At 39.4% G+C, this 8444-nt stretch overlaps 1 non-coding gene across 1 annotated transcript; it reads right to left on the bottom strand.

Moving 5' to 3' along the window:
- Positions 1-7436: 7436 nt before the first annotated feature.
- On the bottom strand, positions 7437-7621 carry LOC136859204 (U2 spliceosomal RNA). The gene has a single exon (XR_010858923.2). It is a non-coding gene; the product is annotated as a U2 spliceosomal RNA (small nuclear RNA).
- Positions 7622-8444: the final 823 nt, after the last annotated feature.

Below are 8444 nucleotides of genomic sequence, written 5' to 3'. Positions count from 1 at the left end.
TAGAAACTGATAACTTGTGCATTCTCTATGACTGTGACTTGTGCATTCTCTCTGAACATCTGGGACTACTATTTGGATATGTTGTTGTATTATTTGTAATTGTAGCCTCCGTGGCTCAGACAGCAGCGCGTCGGCCTCTCACCGCTGGATACCGTGGTTCAAATCCCGGTGACTCCATGTGAGATTTGTGCTGGACGAAGCGGAGGCGGGACAGGTTTTTCTCCGGGTACTCCGGTTTTCCCTGTCATATTTCATTCCAGCAACACTCTCCATTATCATTTCATAGCATTAATCACTCATTAACAAATTACCTTGGGAGTGGCGACCCCATTGTAATAATAGCCTATATATGTTTCGTTCATTACATCCCTGACCCGGTCAATGACTGGAAAACAGGTTGTAGGTTTTCATTTTCATTATTTGTAATTATTAGATTCACTGAAATACAAGATGATAGTACGTAGTTGACCTGAAGTAATCTCCTATTCATTACATCTATTCAATACCTTTTTGGTGCCAAAACCCTCAATTGAATGAACCAGCTAACATAACGCAAATCTTTGATTCAACATAAAGAAACACATTAAAGTTATATTGTACTTCGACGACTTGGAGGAACATACAGCTGCGGACTACAGCCACAAAAAGGGAAGTATCTTGCTTGTTTTAGCATTGCTACTTACTTTACTTAGAATTTACACTATATTTTGGTCCATTTTTAGGAAGAGTAATTTATTTTATATGATACATTCTTTGGTTAAGCACATATTGTTCATGAGATATTTACTACTGCAATCTCCCACACCCAGTAAAGCAGTGATTTATGTCTTAAAACTCTTGGATTACAGACATCATACTATTAACAAATTACATCATGACTAGAGGCCAGGTATGGTAGTTCAGTATTAACGATATTTGTGATTTGTTTGTGTTTTATACCGAGCATGGTATGCCACGGCACTTAGTTTGGCCTCATAGCCAAATAGGGCATAAACAACAGCATTCACTTGGACCTGATGTAGCCGGTATAGAGAGTTATTTCTTTTTACTGAAACATTTACATGATTACAGGGTATAGAACTTGTTTGGTTTTGATGCTTTGTTTTATGTAATACACCAAGGTACTGCTGCTGTATATTATACAATTTTAGAGGCATGACTTTAACGCATTAACGATAAATGCGTCAAAATATATTTTGAACCGATTTTGAGATATCTTGAGGAATCGTATGGTTAAGAAATTTGTGATTTTGTTTTTGCGAATTACAGCAAATTAAGCTATAAGGCCAGTTTAAAGCAAAATTTACTTACTTTGTGATAAGTGCAAAACTGCAGCGAAATTCATGGAAAATAATGAGCTTGTAATTATATTTCAATATTACCTGTGTGAAGAGAAATGGAAGGCAGAATAAGGATTTCTCAGTTCAACAGAAATACCTATAATTTTTAATATTCTAGGTAATCCTTTAATGGTTTGGTGATGTAGGGTTAAAGTTATGACCATGTAAGGTGAAAGGGTAATTTGTTATGTAATCTTGATTAGAGCTATATTATAGTCCTAATAAAGAATACATAAGGATTAATGGATGATTATCAATATTGTAATTCACATAAATAAATCACAAATCAAAAAAATGGGTCTTTATATGAACAACTTTCAAAAATGATTACAGCTAAATTCAAGGGATGGTACCTACTTCATGAAATAATAAGAAAAATTGTTTCCATTCTGCAAAATCATACATAAATTAATACAAAAAAAATCATGCCTCTACACATTTTTTAATATTTAGTCATCACTTCTAAACATTGTTCATAGTTCATACAAGATGAATAATGACTCAGAAATCGGGCAGCAGAATTTTGACCAAATTTATTGGCATATATGTTCCCATATCGTAGGTCCAATACTATAACTAGATAACTCAAATTTTATCAGTTTTGAGTTATCTACATCTTTGAGTTATCGTACTCAGATAGTCAACTTTGAAATACCAGAAGTGGATAACCAAACAATGCACCTTGAGCCAAGTGGTAAATGAAGGATACCGGTACATTGAGTGTAATAAATAGGTAACTGTAGATATCCACTCTTCTGAGTTCAGATTAACTCATTTTAAAATAGCAAAATGAAGACAACTGGAGTTATCCATTTGTAGTACCTACTTATTATTGTCAGTGTTTGCATTGTGTCAGTGTTCGGCAGATTCCTATCTGTTGTTTTCCTAGCCTTTTCTTAATTGGCAAGAATTGCAGATTATGTCTTTGTTGTTTTTTTCTTGTTATTATTGTGCTGCCTCTGTGCACTTTGTTTAGCTCACTTTAAAACTCCGTTACATGTGTAATAATTGTATTGAGGTTACACACGTGGTGGGGATTCCCTCGACATGCACAAATAAGTGAAGAAATTGTGTCTCTTTTGTTCTATTGAAGGAGAAAGGGCCTAAAAATCTTCCTCACAGTAATGTTGTTTACTTAAAGTAATTTAATTTTTGTTATGACCTGAATTAAAATAAATGAGGAGGGGAAGTAATATTCCCTCGCTCATATTTCTGATTTTTATATGTCCTAACACGCATAGGCGGAGATTCCCTGAAGTGTTTATTTTACAACATCTTTGTATTTTTCTTTCTTTTTAAAATCCATCATATGCTCTAAAGCGTATCATTCCTAGAAAGGAATATAAAAAGAACAATGAGTAATGGATGAAGGTATAACAAGAGCAACACCAACAAAAGTCAAGAATATAACTTACAATAGTCACTACAATTAGCCTATGCAGTGGCCTCCACAGTATGCACTAGCCACATGTCTTGGTTGGTGTGCTAGGTACCAACTGCTGAGCCCAGCCTAGCACATGGGGGCAAAAGGCTGGCAACCATGAATGAGTTAGCTGGAAAATTTATAATGTCCAATAACGGACCATTTATATTGGTAATATAAATTTACTCATTCGGAACAAATATTTCTGATTCCCTATGGGAATCAACATCTAAATCATCTGATGGCCAAGCAGGCATCAATTTATGGTAGTGAGACAAAGTCTCTCATAGTGCATTGGCACTGCTGGTGGCTACAATTAGCCTACGCAGTGGCTTCCATGGTATGCACTAGCCATGCGTCTTGGTAGATGTGCTAGGTACCAACTGATGAGCCCAGCCTAGCACTTGGAGGCGAAACGCTGGCAACCAGGAATGAGTTAGCTGGAAAATTTATAATGTCCAATAACGGACCATTTATATTGGTATTATAAATTTACTCATTCGGAACAAATATTTCTGATTCCCTATGGGAATCAACATCTAAATCATCTGATGGCCAAGCAGGCATCAATTTATGGTAGTGAGACAAAGTCTCTCATAGTGCATTGGCACTGCTGGTGGCTACAATTAGCGTATGCAGTGGCCACCACGGTATGCACTAGCCATGCGTCTTGGTAGGTGTGCTAGGTACCGACTGATGAGCCCAGCCTAGCACACAGGGGGCAAAACGCTGGCAACCAGGAATGAGTTAGCTGGAAAATTTATAATGTCCAATAACGGACCATTTATATTGGTATTATACGAGGTGTGTTCAAAAAAAGACCGAACTGTGGCTAGAAAAACTTTATGATGTAGCTTACATCATTTCACAGACTGTCCCCTACAAAATAGTCCCCTGTACTATCAACAGCGTGTTGCCAACGTTTCTTCCACTTTTGGAATGCTTCCTGGAATGCACTTCCTTTGATGGCGCGAAGTTGCCTCGTCGCATTCTCCTTGATCTCTTCAATGTCTTGGAAACGATGTCCTTTCAAGGTGGTTTTCAATTTGGGGAATAAGAAAAAGTCTGCTGGAGCCAAGTCGGGAGAATAGGGCGGATGGGGCACAACAGGAATTTGGTGTTTTGCCAGATAACTGCGGACCGAGAGAGAGGCATGTGCTGGCGCATTGTCATGGTGCAACATCCAGGATTTGTTTTCCCACAGTTCAGGCCTCTTCCTGCGCACAGCATCTCTCAAATGCATTAAAACATTCTGGTACAGCTAGCTGGTATGCTAGCTTCAACATTTCAAATGTTTCCACAAACGTTTTCCCAACTTTGAAGCAGAACTTCACGCACACGCGTTGTTCCTCAAGCTGTTTCATTATAGAATTCGACGAACATATGACACACGCAATCACTTCAGAGGCTCTAACTCAACTGATAATGCAGGCAATGGAATGCGGAAAGCAGCAGTCTGTTGTCAGAAGTTGCCGCTAGGCGCCGCCACAGTCACAACTCGCTCAATGTTGAGGTTTTTGCGCAATTTACAAAGTCCGGTCTTTTTTTGAACACACTTCGTATACCACTTAGTCGAGCAGCTCGTCTCCTTTCTACCAAGTCTTCCCAACCCAAACTTTGCAACATTTTCGTATTGCTACTCTTTTAAGAAATGGCTAGGGAAACAACAGATAGGGAATCTCTCACCTGGCTTATCATCATTATCACTGTACAGTTCCAGCTTCCCGGGTACTATTAATGAGCCTCTTCCACTTTGTCCTGTCCTGTTATGGAGAAAATCATCCACTGTCCATCTTCTGGTAACTAGATCAACCTTGATCATGTCCATCCATCAGGTTTTAGGTCTTCCTGCAGGTCTTTTCCCCTTCACCTGTCTTTCCAAATTTATTCTGACTGTTCTTGTAGGCTCCATCCTCATCACATGCCCGTACCACCATAGTCTGAATATGCCGATTCAGTCTAATAGGGATATTTTATACTGGCTTTTTCCTCACCTCCTCATTTTTTAACTTGTCCATCTTGGTATTCTGGATGGTGGATCTAAGAAATTTCAAGTCTGATGCTTGCAGTCTTGATGAATTTCTTTTTGCGAGGGTGTATGCTTCAATACCATAGGTCAATATTGGTATGAAATAGTGGTTAAACATCATCAGTTTGGCTGGTTTTGGAATCATGTCATCCCATAAAAGTGTTCTTACTTGTCGGTAGAATTCTGATCCCTTTTGCACTCTGTAATTTCCTTTCTGACCAAATTATCACTGGAGATTACACTTCCAAGGTAAGGAAAACTATCCATACACTCCAGTTGGTGGTCTCCCAGTTTTACACTTGCTGGACGCCCATCTCTGTTGACTGTCATCATGACTGTCTTGGTCTCACTGATGTTGAGGTTATATTCCTGGGACTGAGATTTCCATATGTTGATTCTGGTCTGTGCTTCCTCTTCTGTTTCACCCCAGATCATGATATCATCAGCAAAGGCCATTGTATTCAACTCACCTAACAGTGATGAACAGTAGTGGGGACAGTGCACTTCCTTGTTGAACTCCACTCTTGGTCTCAAACCATTATGATTGACCTTCCCCAATTTGTAGACATCTTTGTACAACATCTGAATTTTCCTTATCAGTCCTACAGGCACATTTCTTTTCCTCAGGCACTCCCAGATATTATCTCTTATAACACTATCATAGGCCTTTTCTATATCCAGTAATACAATGACCAATACTTTTCCATCAGCATGCAGGTGCTAAAAATTAGATCCATTGTTGATTTGTTACTTCTGAAGCAATATTGCTCCTCCTCTAACTGTGGTTCAATAATGGTTCTCAATCTCCCTTCTATGATCTTCTCTAGAATTTTTAGCCCATGAGACATCAGACCTGGGTGACTGCCCTAAATGCAGATCAGTAGTGATTGACTGACTGACTAGCTGGCTGACTGACTAGCTGACTGACTGATTGATTTATTGGTGCACAGGGGATCACTAAATGGAAGTTGCAAATAGGTCCTTCTTGCACATCTCAGTGCAAGCGGAAGTGCCATATTTTGGAAGAGACAAGACAGGACATTTTTCATGGTTATTGGGCAATGGAAAATTATACAAGACAATGTGACTTCAAACATAACAGCATGGAAAAGATGGAAGGGAAAATAAAGACAACTGCATCTACTAGTAGGCAAAATTTTAGCTCCTTTTTCTGCATACCTGTTGATGGAATACGTGTGAAACTGTGCAAGACTATGTTTATCAGTACGTTAGGAATAATGAAGGGTGTAGTGGATATTGCTCCAAGAAAAATGTTAAACACAAACACTTCTCCTGATGATGGCAGGTAGCACCACACAAAGAAAGTGCTTGCTCCTGAAGTAAAACAAGGTATCAAAGCCCACACTGAATCTTTTCTGGTTGTGCCATCACATTACTGCCATTCAGATATGGAGCAGAAGTATTTGTGTCTGGAATTGAATATTAAACTCATGTATCGGCTATATTTCAAATGGTATGAGGAAACTAACTGGCTAAAAGCTAAAGAATCAGCATACAGGGACATTTTCATTAATGACTATGTCTGGCTCCATGGTTAAATGGTTATCATGCTGGCCTTTGGTCACAGAGGTTCCAGGTTGGACTCCTGGCAGGGTCGGGAATTTTAACCATAACTGGTTCATTCTGCTGGCACGGAGACTGGGTGTATGTGTTGGTCTTCATCATCATTTCATCCTCATAATGACGCACATGTCGCCTACGGTCGTTACGTCAAACGATCTTCACCTGGCAAGTCGAATTTGTCCTTAGACACTGCCGGAAACTAAAAAAACCCATATGCCATTTTATTTCATTAATGACTATAATTTAGGCTTTCACCAACCAAAAAAAGATGCTGTGTTTGTGCATATATTTTGAAGACAAAGAATCCATACCCAATTATGAAGACCACTTAAAGACCAAGGATAAGTCTAGAGAAGAAACAAGGAATGACAAAGAAGAATCACCAGTCTCTGAAGGCAAAGTAGTGTCCTTAAATTTTGATCTGTATCAGGTGCTCTATGTATCAAGTGACCCAACAAACAATGTGCTCTTTTTTACAGACACCGGGCGAGTTGGCCGTGCGCGTAGAGGCGCGCGGCTGTGAGCTTGCATCCGGGAGATAGTAGGTTCGAATCCCACTATCGGCAGCCCTGAAGATGGTTTTCCGTGGTTTCCCATTTTCACACCAGGCAAATGCTGGGGCTGTACCTTAATTAAGGCCACGGCCGCTTCCTTCCAACTCCTAGGCCTTTCCTATCCCATCGTTGCCATAAGACCTATCTGTGTCGGTGCGACGTAAAGCCCCTAGCAAAAAAAAAAAAAAAAAAAAAATTTTTTTACAGACAGAAGTTAGCAATGTATAATTTTACAGCTTACAATGTAGTTTCCACAGAAGGAGTCTGCTACATGTGGCAAGAAGGTGAAGCAGGAAGGGTTAGCAGTGAGATTACATCATGTCTGTTCATGAATTCTTACATTGATAAAATACAATTATTATTATTATTATTATTATTATTATTATTATTATTATTATTATTATTATTATTATTATTATTATTATTATTATTATTATTATTATTATTATGTAACATGTAAAAATGAACAAGTACCAGAATATTCAACTTATTTTTGCTTTTTTGTTTTAGGGTGGGCCGATCCCGACTGTACTGCAATGCCGGGCCAACCCGTGACAGAGGTGGAGCAAGCCCCTAACACTCCATCGATTTCCAAAAATAAGTTTAATATTCTGGTCGTGCGATGCATGACATATCAGATATTAAGCTGATAAGAACAGAATTTTTTTAATTAACAATGTTTAAAATAAATTGCAATAAATGGATACAACAACACTACTCTTCAAGATATAAAACCTGGCATGAAAATGTCCAGAATTGTCCTTTTATATCAAGAACACTACACTACACTACAAAACACTTCACTACACTATGCACTCACTACAAAGCTGTAGTCAGTCAAAATCAGGATAGCAGTCTCTTTCTGCATCACTGTCACAACCACGGCCTCATGTAACCTCACTACCCTGGTATTCACCTTGAGAGGCTGGGGAAAACCGTGGCAAAACCCCAGTCAGGGTACTTGGTCACCTCTGTCGGACACCGGTGATATGCTCCACATAGATGTCACGCGTGAAGCTAATAGTGTCCGACACACACAGTTTCTTGAATAAGTTCAAATATCTCTTGCTACAGACGGAACGTAGCACTTTGTCATTTGCAGGGTCCCAAGATCCCAAAGACCCAACTAGGATGGCATCAATCTCCACCGATTCAAAACGAGCATGAAGAGCCGTCGCCAAGGTTGCATACTTCTTTCTTTTGGCCTGTCTGGCATCTTCGAAAGCAGATCTTCTGTTGTCGAATGGGATCGACACGTCTAGAATCAGGGCTTTACCATTCTTGACAATAACCAGGTCTGGTCATAAGTTGTCATGGACGACCTGGTTTTCACTAAAGATGTTAAACCTTGTGGCAGCTGCCCTTCTGACCCTCGCGACTACAGCATTATGTCTCTGCTGGTATAGTGCAGAGTACCTCATGCAATGGTTGACTACATGAGGGAGGGTCTCATTCTCGTAGCCGCATCGCCTACACCTCTTGTTGCCATCAGTTGTTGTACGGCGACTTCCATT

The sequence above is a fragment of the Anabrus simplex genome, chromosome 1 (assembly GCF_040414725.1).
Source record: "Anabrus simplex isolate iqAnaSimp1 chromosome 1, ASM4041472v1, whole genome shotgun sequence".
NCBI classification, from domain to species: domain Eukaryota; kingdom Metazoa; phylum Arthropoda; class Insecta; order Orthoptera; family Tettigoniidae; genus Anabrus; species Anabrus simplex.
This window is presented reverse-complemented; position numbering and strand designations above follow the sequence as displayed.